The sequence below is a fragment of the Emydura macquarii genome, unplaced genomic scaffold (genome assembly GCF_026122565.2).
Source record: "Emydura macquarii macquarii isolate MOO-44397 ecotype Brisbane River unplaced genomic scaffold, CSIRO-AGI_Emac_v2 contig_2616, whole genome shotgun sequence".
NCBI lineage: Eukaryota > Metazoa > Chordata > Testudines > Chelidae > Emydura > Emydura macquarii.
This window is the reverse complement of record NW_027132753.1, coordinates 34,255-47,962: the sequence shown is the minus strand read 5'-3', so window position 1 is coordinate 47,962 and position 13,708 is coordinate 34,255. Positions and strand designations below refer to the sequence as shown.

Genomic DNA, 13,708 nt, shown 5'->3' with positions numbered 1-13,708 from the left:
TCAGCAATCCCAGAGTTCAGTGCGTGTTCCATCTTGGATGTAGATGAAGTTTCTGTATGCCCCCTTTTTACACCTTTGATGTAGATGAGTCATGTGGAATTGTCTCACCCTTGATGGGAGGGTTTCAGTTGTGTCTCCTTCCTTTTCATATTGAAATGCCTTTGGTTTCTGGTTCAGGCAGCCTGCAGGGTAGTATTTTTTTTTTTTGGGGGGGGGGGTATTCAGGTGAGCCAGCCCTGGTTCCCCAAGAACACAGAGCTGCTAGGTAACACCGGACCCTCTGGCATTTGCCAGAACTGCCAGATGGCTAGTCTGCCTGTGGAGACCAGGCGGTACTGACAGATACAGATGATTTTTCAAAGTAAGTGGAAAGCTTTCCACTTACAACTTAGATCATTTTACACCTCACCTGCTGTTTATCGACATGGCTGTCCACAGTGGATACTGATGAATCTGGATTCTGAATTGAATAATGAGGTAACAATTTATGGTGTTATTGTCACCATATGGTCACCTACACACTCACAGCAGTGTGCCAGGGGCTGTTAGCAGCTACACACTGAGCCCTTTGCAGCCAGCCCCTGGTCACTGAGCACAGCCAGGGCACGGGTGTAGTGAGGGGAGGAGGGACTGAGGTAGTTGGGTTTGGAAGGGTCGAGGGGAAAACTTGGACCTGTCGGGAGCCTGGTGAAGTAACTAGCTCCCAAGCTTGAGCAGAGAGCAGCAGTTGGGTTTGGAAGGGCAGCACACGCATCATTTGTGCCTGTCGGGAGCCTGGTGAGGTGACCAGCTCACCAGCTGGGTAGCGTTGAGAATAAAACAGCAGCGTAATAGGCTGAGCCAGGCAGCAGGACGGGGCTCCACAGAACTGCTGCTGTGCTGCAATGTACCTGCAGCATAAAGAGTAATAAAGACACTTGGGGCAGGTATCCGGGTGCCCTGTACGTGCTGCTTAATTCCCCAAGTGGGCCTGCCAGCCAGGGGCTCCAGGAGCTGACGGGGGAGCCCAGCCACAGTCAGATAGTTACAAGTGAACATCCCCATCACTGTCTGCAGGACAGTTTGTGCTGTAAATTGTGGGTGACAGAGTTTTATGTCGCTTCAGATACCAACAATTATTTTCTATATTAATCTGCTTACCAACACATTTTCCCATGTAATAACACAGTAAGATTGGATAAGAAACCCCAGTAACTGCCCCTAATTTCAGTGGAAAATAGGGAAAGGAACACAGGTATAAGGAAAGTTTATCTATTTTCAGCTTAACCTTTCCCTGTGTGAAAACCTGAGAATAACACCAGGTCATGCCACCTAGAAACCACCAGACTGGATTAAAATCCAAATGAATCCATCACAGAATAATTTTCTTTTTCTTTATTTTATTTTCAAATGAACAAGGTAAGCAGAGGATTCTGCCATGAATTGAATATTTTGAATAAATCTTTAAAATTGAACTGCCCTGAAACTGTTCACACTGCACCAAGGTGAAAACAAAAAAGGAGTCATAACCCTGCCCTGTGATGTGCCTCCCCTCGCACTTTGCTCCGCTATTCCTCCAAGTAATTAGGATACATTTGCTGAAACAACTTTATTTTCTGTGTGCTCTAAAGCTCACATGACCACAACATATCACCCTTTGCACTGATGCCTGGGCTCCTTCCTGTCACTGGGTCCCATTCAACCAGCCTGACCCCTCACACAGCCCTGGGGCTGGGCTCTCACCGCCCTTCCCCTGGCCCAGTTACTGAATCCCCTCCCCCAGCTCTCCCCACCTCCCACCATCCCCCCATGTTGCTGGGACCAGCTCCCCACACAGGCTGAGGCTGCAGTGCAGAGCGGCCTGTACAGCAGGGCCCCGGCACTCTCACCCCTGCCCCCGCACTGCCCCCTGTGGCCGTTTCACCCCCCACCATGGGCAGAGACTCCCCCAGGGCAGGAAATGCTGGGACCTTCCCCTCGCTCACTGGCCCCGTCGCATTCACTGGGCTCCTCTCCCCTCCCGTCATTTCTGCCAGGGGCTCTTCCTCCTTGGGGCACCTCTCCCCTCCCCCCTCATTACGCCCCCCAGAGTCTTCCTCATGGGTTCTTCCCTTCCTGCTGCTGCAGCCCCTTCCCCACCTTCAACATCCACCCAACTCTGCCCCCACACAAGTCTAACACACCCTGCCCAGCCTCCCTAGCCCAGCAGCCAGCTTCCCAACACCCCCTGCTTTGTCCCTCTCCCCCACCCACAGGGGCTGGTAACTCAGAGGGGAGAAGGAGGGGTGATGCCCTTTATACCCGCCCCTGGGCACAGGCCCTGGGGGCTGCTCAGCACTGGGAGGGGACAGTCTCTGCCGCGGGTGTCGCTGTCAGGGACAGAGATTCCCTCCGGCCTGGGCTGGGACCGGGCAGATGATCAGGGGAGCCGCGTTTTTACCCCCAGCTTTGAGACCAGGACAGAAATAAGGGCGAAGCGTCCCAGAGAAGGTGTCGGTGAAAGTGAAGAGCTGGGACCTGTCAGTCACATTGTAAAATGAGACCTCGCCCGCCTCATAGTCCAGGAAAATCCCCACCCGGCTGGGCCTGACGCTCACGGGGAGGGGGGTTGGGGAGGAGGTACAGGCCTCGTATCTCCCACCTTTGGGCCAAACAGTCCAGTATCCATTCCCAGGTGTGCATGTGACCTTCCCCTTCCTGCTCACAGATTCCCTACAAACCCCCAGAGTCCATCTAGACTTGTCTCCCACCTCCACCTCCCAGTAACGCCTCCCTCCTGTGAACCCCTCAGCACCTAGGACAATGACACAAGTATCAAATCTCTCAGGATTGTCGGGCAGATCCTGGCGTGTGTCTCCGTGTCTCACACTTTTCCGATCCTCAGACAGGATGGCGTTGCACTGAGCTGTGTCTGGATCCAGAGTCACGTCCACTGGGGAGAGAGACACAGTGTCAGGGCTGGGGCAGGGCCTGGTCACGGGGATCAAAGGGAAATTAACCTGCATCCCCATTAATGGCTGGCGGTGGGGGGTTGTTGCCCGTTAAGGGGAGTCAGGGCCCATCTGCCCATGGGAGTGAACTTGGGGGGAAGGAGAGTAGGCGCGGGGGGTGGGGTGGGCAGGTGTCAGTGAGGGAGGGCAGGGGAGGGCAGCCCAGGGACAGGGGAGGGGACAGGCTGATGCTGGGAGAGGAAGAGGGGCAGAGGGGAGGGGCCGGCAAAGGGCAGTGGGGAGAAGGGAAGGAGCAGACACCAGGAGGACAGAGGGGGGTGAAGGGAGGGGCAGGTTCCATGGGGTCTGACCCACTGGGATGCAGCGTCATTCTCACTCACACGCTCTGGCACAGGGCCCATGTCTGTATTTAGACACCGAGGGGCGTCTGCAGCAGCAGAGATCGAGGGACCCCACATCAGACACCCCCAGAGCCCAAGCTCCAGCCCCAGACAAGTCTACACAAACACCACGTCTGTCACCCGGCTCTGAGACTCACTGCTGCGGGCCGTGGAGATGAACCCTTTGTGTTTATAACCTGTGACTTTTCCCAAAGCCAAACACTCGATTTTCTCCCTGCACCTGGCCAGACGGTCCTGAAATGTTCAGCGTTTTCTCCCCAGGATGGAGAGCACTGAGGGGACCTTGTAGGGGGACGCAGTTCAGTGTCACAGGCAGGGGGGATGATCAGGGCTTACGTGGGGAGTGTCTACAAGAGCCGGGTGTGTCCGTGGCTCTGGGACATGGGGAGCTGCGGGGTGGTGGTGCTGGTGCAGAGGGAGCCTGGATCCAGAGTGTCTGGGAGCCAGGGGGATGGGGCAGGTTGGGAGCAGGGAGTGAGATGGGGAGCTCCGGGTTAGCAGGGCCCATTCACCACCGCGCAGGCACTGGCTGTGGGGGTCACCACCAGGGAAGGGGTAGATCTGGTGCCGTGTCCTGCTTGGCATGGTTGGTACCTGGGGCAGCCCCAGGGCAGGAGCCTGCAGGGGCTGGGTGCTCTCCCAAGGATGGGCTGGGCAGACAGTGCCGGGGTGAGGGGACAGGCGGGGTATGTGGAGCAGGCAGATGTCCCGGTTCTTTTGGACCTTGGAGATGGCGACCCTAACAAGCCCCCCAGCGGTGTTTGTGTCACTCTCCTGCCTGCCCCCCCCCCCGCGGTCTGTGCGGTAAGATACCCCGGAGTGCAGGGACCTCTGGGCCAGTGGTGCTGCAATGTGTGTGCATGGCCCCTGGGCTCTCTGAGCCCTGCTGGAGCTGCCCCAGACTCTCCCAGCATGCACCAGTGCACACACAGCCAGGCAACACGCTAGGAGCAAACACACACACACAGACACACACACAGCTCAGCCACAGCTGTGTGGCAGAAAAGGTGCCCTGTGGGCACAATTTGCTGTAACTGGGTCAGGAGTGTCACAAGCTGGTTATAAAAACCCGTCTGCTCTTGCAATGGGGCAGGGCCTTCCTTGCCCCAAACCCATAGACACAGAACAGCTCCTGTCTGGGCATGTTATGCTAGGAGGAAATTGTGGGCTAAAGCCCGGTCTGAGCATGCAAATCCTGTGGCTGGGAAGAGAGAGCTGGGCAGTTCAGTGCCAGTTATGGACAGGTGAGAATGTCCGTCCTGCAGAACCAGCTACCGCCCTGGACAGCTGACAGCAGGGTCAGTGTTTCCTCACCAATCAGCCCTTTCCCAAAGGGGGCGTGTCCCTGCCCTGCAATAAACCCGGGTGTCGTCTGCCCCTTTCCATCTGCCCCAGTGACATTGCTGCTTCTAGCCCATTGAATGTCATAGGAAAATGCTTTGGGCAGGGATGGGAGCAGAGAGCCCCCAGGGGGAGGAGGGGTCTCACCCTAGATAAAATATCAGCAGGATGTACAGTACCTGCGTAGGTCTGGGCGATTCTCCACCCTGCAACCAAGCACAGACAGAGGGGTGAGAACGCCCCTGAACACAGACAGGCTGAGCAGGAGACAATGTCAGACAAGGGTGATACTGGGGGGAATGGAACTTACTGAGCTCAGCCTGGAGTTTCTCTAAAAGAAAACAAAGAGAAATGCATCAATATCCCATTATCTCAGGAGGGGAAGTGAGTCAAAAAGGCCTTAAAAAGGGAAGTTAAAATCCTTAGACTCGGCCTGGAGGCTACGTCAGCAACCAGAGCCTGGCACCCGCTGGGCAACAAAGGCATCAGCAAGGGGAGAAATACAGTAACCCCGTCCGGCCACCTGGCCAAGTTCAAGAGGTTGTTAGAGCCAAACTGGGATCCCTCAGCACATGGCAAATATTAACCGTGTGAGCCAGGAGAAAGGAGTGTACAGTGCATCAGGTGACGTGTGATGAGAATTAATAGGGTAAAGTTTAATTTGAAGAATTAACAGCCAGGGATATGAAATGAATACCAAGAAATTTCAGTCTATCAGAATCAGGATTTCTGTGAGAGAATCAACGGGTCCCCTGAATCAGCAGGGGATAAAAGGAGCAATTGGGGAGGGTAAGGACAATGCTTAGAAACTGATTTCCTTGCATTGGTTTTCACCATAGAAGGTGCTGGGAAGAGACCTGCCCTGGGACAACTCTGTTCAGGAAATAAAGATCAGGGATCCCAGGATCCCAGACTAGACAGACTCGTCTCATTTGCTCTGGCAACTCCTGTGTTCTTAAAAGCTTCTGTTTTGGAGCCTGCTTCAGCAAAACACATAGCACCTGCTGAACAGGGCTGGATTGACTCCTGGGCTGAAAGTTCAGCATGTGCTTCACTTCTCTGCTGAATTGGGGCCCTAGTGAATATACAATTAAAGGTCTGTTTCTGGATCTAGATAATAATCCCCAAATAAAATTGGTTCCCTTGAAGTTTAGGCTCTCATGAAAATCCACTATTAGATTGGCCAAGCAAAGCAAGGCTGTACACTCAACTCAACAGCGTTCCTGTTTGGCTGTAATGAAATAGCTTTGGAAAACTTGCATTCATTCAATTCCAACATTTCCGGGCCTTGTGCTCTAGGTGTCCTTGGGCACAACCCTAGTGACCTTAGTGAAAAGAAGAAGACTGGAAAAGTCTGATTTCAGTGGAAATCAAGTTTACCCTTTTTCTGATTTTCAGCAAAATCAACAGGATTCTAATCAATGTGGGGATGAGGGGCCCAGCCTATAGAAGCAAAGTGTGCCACCCTCTGATTAAAAAAATTGTGCTCCAGGATCTAAAGTGGAATTCTGTGCTCAGAACCTGCAGCCCCAGAGGCGCATGAGAGCTAATGTTGCTTGGCACCCTGCAGGCTAAAGCAGCCCCCGGTGTAACTCAGCACTTGTCTACATAGGTATTGGAGGATGCCAGCTCCAGAGCACCCCCTTGTGTCACGGGGTGACGTGCAGGCACCTCCCACCCTGACGTCCATCCTGGGGCTCCCAATAACTTTCCACAGACTGAAGAACTTGAAACACCCTGCCCCTTCTGCGGGTTTATAGCTTGTTATGTGTGTGTTTAATTTCTCCCCTCTTGTCACTTTACCTTTCGCTCTGTGTTGCTTCCAGAAGCAGTAACTGGCCAGGGGAATGAGAACAGCCAGGAGAGCCAGGATCACACTCAGAGCCACCATCCAGGGATTGAGCCTCGGGAAAAACAGCTCTGCAAGAGAAAGTGCCATTGACTTGGGAGCAAACACGTGCAGAATGAAGACAGGGCACTGGGACAATGGTGACACTGTGACTAGTTAAAGAATCTCACAGGGAAGATTTGGCTTCTTTGTACTTTATTATTAAGCCAATGAATGTCCAAGCTTTAGCCTGGACTGACCATTAATGGGAGGGGGCGTGTTAGAGGTAGGGAGGGGGTAGAGTGGAGCTTTGTTGTGCTACACTCAAGCGTTTCCTAGGCTGCTCTATCTTGTCAGGGCTGCAGCCAGTACAGACTGGCCCTCTGAATCAGATACTTGTAACGAGAGCCCAGCAAATCTGTGGATATCTGCTTTATATCCGCGGACCATGTTTGCGGGTTGCAGATCGGATGCAGATACAAATTTTGTATTTTGTACAAAGGGCTCCAGTTGTAACCAGCTTCCTGACACCCCGACTCTCCTGGGCTCAGAGGGGTTCACGTTCACTAAAGAGTCTGGCCCAAAATATGTTAACGCAGGATTTTAATAAAAACAAAACTTCAGCCTGGAGATTCAGAGTAAAAACACTTCCAGATTCCTGTTGCCTGGGCCCTGGAGCAATGGCTGACTAAAGAGTCCTTTGCTAAGTGATCAGTGTGGTGTATTGAAACTGTGCAAACATTACACGTTGTCACTTTAAATCCTGAGGGGATTGCTGGGCCTGCTTGCTGGCTTGGGGGCTCTGTAGCTGGGACCATGTATCTGGGTCCTCTGCAGTCAGTCTGCATAGAGCCAGCCTGGAGCAGGATGGTTTGGTTCTGCCTCTCTGCCTTAAGGAGCAGTCTGCTTTGTTTCTCTCTCTGTCTATATAGATTTGGCTGTGGTGTGTTGGAGTTCTGGATTCTTAGATGTAAAGCAGTGTTACATTGCAGCCTGCCAGGGAGAGTATTTGTGTTTTGTTTTACACTCTCACTGTGCATGCCTTGAACACACCCTTCAGGTAATACTGGGCATGCCATAGGCTAATCAGCAGTGCAGCACTTTGAGATCTCAGATGAATGGTGCTTAAAAATGCAACATTCTTATTACTACCGTGATGAAATAGTCATTCTGTATTAACAGAGTTATTTGGTAAATAATAATACATAAAACCTGAACTTTTTTTTTCCAAAAATCAAACTGCTCTTAGGTAAGATTTTGTTTCTGAATATTTTGGGCCTGATCCTTTATTGCTAGCACTCCCATTGACCTGCTTATACAGGGAGGCAGGATCAGGCCCACTGTGTGACTGTGAAATGAAAAACCACAGTGCACATTCCCATGGCGACGGGGGTTATGCGGTTGGGCTGTGGAGCTCTGCATTTACTGCTTTCTGTGCATTTAAATACAAGTTACAGCCTGATCCTCAGCTCTGATTTTGGCAACGCTCTCATTTAAGGTGATGGGAGTTTAGTCAGAGTCTGAACTGCAGGACGGGCTCACAGTGCAGCTCTCACTCTGATGTGGTATTTTCAGATGTCATCTAAGTAGCAGTGCTCAGACCATAGCCAGGGCTCCCTTGTGCTGTCCAGGAAAGTGACTTATTAGCCAGACTTTCATAAATACTCAGCACGGAGCGACTCTCCCTGAGAACAAAGGAGAATTCCCTCCCCCACCCCACACTGAGAACTGTGATGTGGACAGCACACACACAGAGAAGTTAGCGACAAACATAAATATTCTTGCTGGGAGGTTGTAGCGTAACACAACTTTGTTTCTCAGAATCCAGACCCTTAACACACAAGACCCCACAATGGAGAGGGGCTGCTCCCTAAGGCAGCGGGCACAGTTCTCCGCACCTTGCTTTACATTGGCTCGTTTATAGGAACAGTTACCGTGCGGCAAGCTGGGAAGTAAATCCACCTCGCACCAGCCTGCTGCGCACTCACTGGCTGTGTGGACCCTGTTGCCATGCACTGAAAGTGCTGAGCTGTTCTGAAAAGCTGGGCAATGGCGTCCCAGCCTGCAAAGTGCTGAACACCCTCAGCTCCTGCTGGAGGCACAGAGCATCGAGACTGCTCAGGACTTTCCAAGAAGTTCTCAGCACCTTGAAGGTTCAAGCCAATAAATAGGAGACACAATGATAAATACTCTCCACCTACGTGTGCAGCGCTTCAGTCTAGCCACGTGCGGCTTGGACGGGCACTGACCTGCTATGGAAATCGCTGACTCCTCTCCTGGTTGAGTCGGGGGTTCCTGACACAGCAGGACACTTTCCGGTTGGACTCCTCTGTTAGAACAATGGCAGCCTCTGCATTGAAACAGGCCATTGGCCTCTTGGGATATGTTTTCAGAGGCTGATGGTAAGAGCTGCCCCTGGAGATCTCTCCACAGCACCTCGGGCTCTGGGAACCATCCGAATGATCGACACACAACCCGGATCCCTCCGTCCTGATGTCCCTCCACAGAGATGGCAGGATCAGAGCCCAAACCTGCAGAAGAAATAAATGAACTTGTGATGATCCTACAGTGTCCCATAATGAGCCAAACATTTTATTACACTATTATCAAAAGCCATTTCCTGTTAAAATAATAATTGAATGTGGGTCCACGGGTGTGGGCTGGTCAGTTAATCCAGCCAGATTCCTGTCTGATACACAGTAGAATTAATGTTAATGTCTGGGGCCGTTCTGTGCATGAACTGGTTCCAGTTTAACTAAACTTGTGTAATTAAACCAGTGCAAACTCCTGGATGGGCACTCTTAAGTCAAGATAAATCAAGATAAGCCATTTCCTAACCCATTTAAGGGTTGTGTCCACACAAAGGTTTGCATTAATTCATGGAAACCAGAGCAGATGTAGGTGTAGACAAGCCTTAAATTAATTCACTAACAAAAATCTTTATTACAGGGAGTTCAGGCTGCTTGACAGTGTCTCCTACTTTTCCAGAGTGCAGAAGGTAGCAGCAGAAAGTAGACACCTCTGAGAGCCAGGAAACACTCAGGTTTGGTCTACACTACAATGGCAGGTCAACATACGCTGCTTTGCTTTGATCTGGTTGTGCATCAGTTTACACTGAAATTTGTCTCCCACCGATGTAAGGGCCCCATGATGCCAACATAGTAACATCACCTCCCTGCGCAATGTTGAGCCGAGGTTGATGTACAGAGATTGATGCAGAACGAGTGAAGACACCGTGTTATTTATGTTGACCCTAACAGTCCTCCAGCAGCTGTCCCACAATCCCTGACACTGACCGTTCTGGTCACAATTGGGAGCTCCACTGCCCAGGGGTCAATTAGACCAGAAGCCACACACACCCCCATTGAAAAACCCTCATAAATTTGGGAAATGGGGGTAGCTCTGGGGATTGCCATCAGTCTGGTGGCACACAAGACTGTGATCTCCAGGGCCTAGGGTGGGGTAAGCGAAGGCAATGTTTCAGAAGAACTCCCCAGGGAAAAGGAGAAGGAGTGATAACATTTGGCAAGTCTGCTTTGGTTTGTGTGGAGCAGGCTCAGTGTTTGAGTGTAGACCAGGAGTTCGCTACACCTGATGTAAACCTCATGTCACGGTTACAGAACTAGCTTCACCTCTGTCCCCTTTCTGCTCTGTCTGGCACCACCTTCAAGTGTCAGGCCTCCAAGCTTTACCCTTCCTGGAGGAGAGTTTCTCAGTTCTCCCACTCTTAGACCAGGCTCTGGGCTACAGCACCCTGTGTATCAACCACCGTTACCCTGTGGGTGCCAGACACGAGTCAAGATCAATTCCAGCTGGTGAGTTTGGGGAGGATCAGAGCCATTGTTTGGACCCAGATCCGCACAAAAAAGTTATAATAACTGTCACAGTGGCTGGATCGGGAGCCCCTGAGGTGTATTCGGGAGCTCTGATTACTCCCTTCTACACCAGTCTCGCGTTGGGGGTGTCACACTGGCTGGATTGTGGAGGGAGCATTTATGATATTGTTTGACATCAGTATGTCAAAATCATAATAATTAATGTAAGATATGCCATGTCAGGTACTGTTAGAAAGGCTATGATATGCTAAGTAAAATGATAATACTTATGTTCATGTGTTATATGTGTAATGGAAGTTATGGATATATTAATATATCTCTGTTTCCAATTGTGCTGTCTGAGACATACACTAGGCAGGGTGATGGCAGAACAATAGCCTGCTTAATGGCCCATTGAGGCATTCAGAGATGCAAGGGACCCAGGGGGAAAAGCCAGAGGTATACCTGATGAGTCACCAGGACTTGCCCATGTGACTCTGAACTCCATTTTGGTTCCTGTAAAATTCCACAAACAGCATGGCAGGGGCCAGAGGGTAGGTATATGAGGCAGAGGCCTGGGAATCCATTTTGTTCTTAGTCGGGATTCAGCTTCAGCTACCAACCTACCTCTGGCTCAGCTCATCTACAACTAAACTGAAGCTGAGAAACAATGGACTGAGACCCATCAAGTACTGGATATATCCCAGAGGGACTATACAAGCCTGCAAACTCCTCAATCCTTCTAAAAACTACATGTATATGGACTTTCAAATCATTTGTATGTATCCGATGGCTTTAATCCTTTAACATTTCTCATATGGTTTGTTTCTGTAACCCTTCTGCCAGACCAAGTCGGCAGCAGCAAGGGCCGGGTTCTATATCTAGGGGTCCCTCTCAATGATACAACACCAAACTGGCTTGAGCCCCCACCCAGTCACCTGGGAAATTACACACTATCCCCTGGGCGCCCTCCAAAGGGCAATACTTCCCCTCTCGCAAGCACAGAGTCTGAGTGTAGAAAGAAACTTTTAATAGCAAAACAGAGATAACACCGCACTGGTTTGGGAAACAGTGCGAACAGAGTTCATGAACTCAATGAGCCCAAACCCATCCCAGAGTACAGGGCGTGTCCTTCGCCTCTCCCTTCCTTCTTGCCCCTGTCCTGATCATTGTAGTTGCAATATCCACCTCTCAGGTGTGACTCCGCCCCGTCGGCTGCAACGGTCCAACACAGGCCTGTCCAGGCCCCCACTGCCACTGTCTCCTATCGCCTGTGGGCCTGGCTGAGTCCCCCACCGCTGGCACCGACTGTGCCCGGCCCCTCCGCCGACCACCTTGGGCTGGCACTCAGCTCTGTTAGTGGTCAGGCAAAGTTCAGCTCTTAGTGATTTCAGCTCATAGGTAAGCCTTCTACTGTCATACAGGAAATGTCCCTACTTTCAAGAGACAAAAGACTCCAAGACGAGTCATTAAGTCTACCTTTTAACAATGGGAGGTGGGAGTCACTCCCTGCCTCGGTCAGCCCTTTTGCTTGGCCCCTGCAATCCCAATAGGAGACTCCTCCACCTCCCCCTTTTTCAGGCTGAAACATCGGCCTGCCACCCTTGGGGAGCTCTGTTTAGTTTAGGGTGAAGTGTTCTATCATAACAGACTAAGCACAGTTTTGCTGACATCTGTTCATACAATTGAAGGACAACATTTCATTACCCCAGCAGTTAACACAAAAGTGGTTTGTAACCCAAACCCAGCCCTGCTAACCATTTCCCATTATGCTCCACACCTAGGTAAATTATGCTAAGTACTTAATTGTACTCATGCAGATACAAAGCCCATGCAAATAATGTGCCCCCCTTTACTCCGACACTCAGACCTGGCTTACATTTCTTTCTTTTTATAATAAACCATTAGTTTTAGTTACTAAAGGATTGGCTGGCAGCATGGTATTTTGGGTAAGATCCAAACTTATATTGATCTGGTACTGTGGCTGACTCCTTGGGGTCAGAAGGAACCTTTTTAGTAAAGAGCAGAGAGTTTAAATAACTGGTCTCTTTACTGGACCTAGTGGCTGACTGGGAGCTGGAGACTGGAATGCAGTAAAGGGAGCTGTGTGTATTTGTGTACTGGCTTCCTGATAGCCAGTGTGGGGAATCACAAGCATAGTTTGTGGCTGGTTGGGAAGTCCAGCTTCAGTGCCATCTACCAGTGCTGGGAGAATCTGCTCTTCTTTTACAGCCTGCCCTGACCTTGGCATTTTCAGGTGGCTACCCTAGGCACAGAAGGGTCACAATAACCACAACATGTTAATGTCACCTGACTGTTTAGAGGTGTTTGTGTATCTCATTAACCCCTTGTTCAAACGACCTCAAATTTGGGCCATTAACCCTACCCCAGACTCCAATAAGTCACAACATTTGCAAGACAGTCTGATTATGTGTGTGGATTTTAGCACACTTAGAAAAAACTGGCTGTTCAACAGTAAACTAGAGTCATGCTTAACCAGACCAGAGCTACTGTCCTACCACAATGAGAAAAATCAGGTGTCATCTCACCATGAACCTTCTGACTCCACTTATCACCTTGTTGAAGATATCAAAACATCAGCAGAAGTTACTGACCTGCCACCTGCAGTTCCAATAAAGCTTCTTCATAAGAGACACCGGACTGAAAAAAACACGTGTACTGCCCATCGTCTGAGGGCCGGATATTGCGTATTCTCAAGGAAACTCTCCCATTGGTGATGTCTTCTTTCAATAACTGAGTCCTTCCTCGATATTCCATCATCTGCTCTCCATACTGATCCTGCCCATCACGGTACAGGTGCACCACTGCAGAGAACTGGGATCGGAACCATCTCAGCTCCATGCTCTCAGCGCTCATCCTGGGAGAGAGGTGGCAGGGCAGGACGGCCTCCCCGCTTAGGGAGGCGGTGATTGGACGGTCAGGTCCTGTCACTGTGAACTGTGCTGTGAAATGTGCAATAGAAATTAAGTCAGCGAGGGGCTGAGGGTGGCATGAATTCAGCAGCAAGACTCACTGTCAGAGAGCGCCCTGCTTTAGACATGAACACCACATACCCATGCAGTGCCCTAGACATGTCTATGAGTGCAGAGAGTCACAGGCTTGGGGTAACTGCACCTCTGAACCCTCCATGGTCTGCTCAAGGATTGTCCCCTCAGGCCTCCAGCCATCACCTCTCTCTGGGCAGGAACCTACGACCCTCTCCCGCCACACAGGGGTTTTAGGATTGCAGCCCATCACGCTGGCTGGATTGTGGAGGGAGCATTTATGATATTGTTTGACATCAGTATGTCAAAATCATAAGAATTCATGTGAGATATGCCATGCCAGGTACTGTTAGAAAGGCTATAATGTGCTAAGTAAGATGATGATGTT

At 50.7% G+C, this 13,708-nt stretch overlaps 1 pseudogene; it reads right to left on the bottom strand.

Moving 5' to 3' along the window:
* Nucleotides 1-2,311: 2,311 nt before the first annotated feature.
* On the bottom strand, nucleotides 2,312-13,393 carry LOC137163533 (butyrophilin subfamily 1 member A1-like; annotated as a pseudogene).
* Nucleotides 13,394-13,708: the final 315 nt, after the last annotated feature.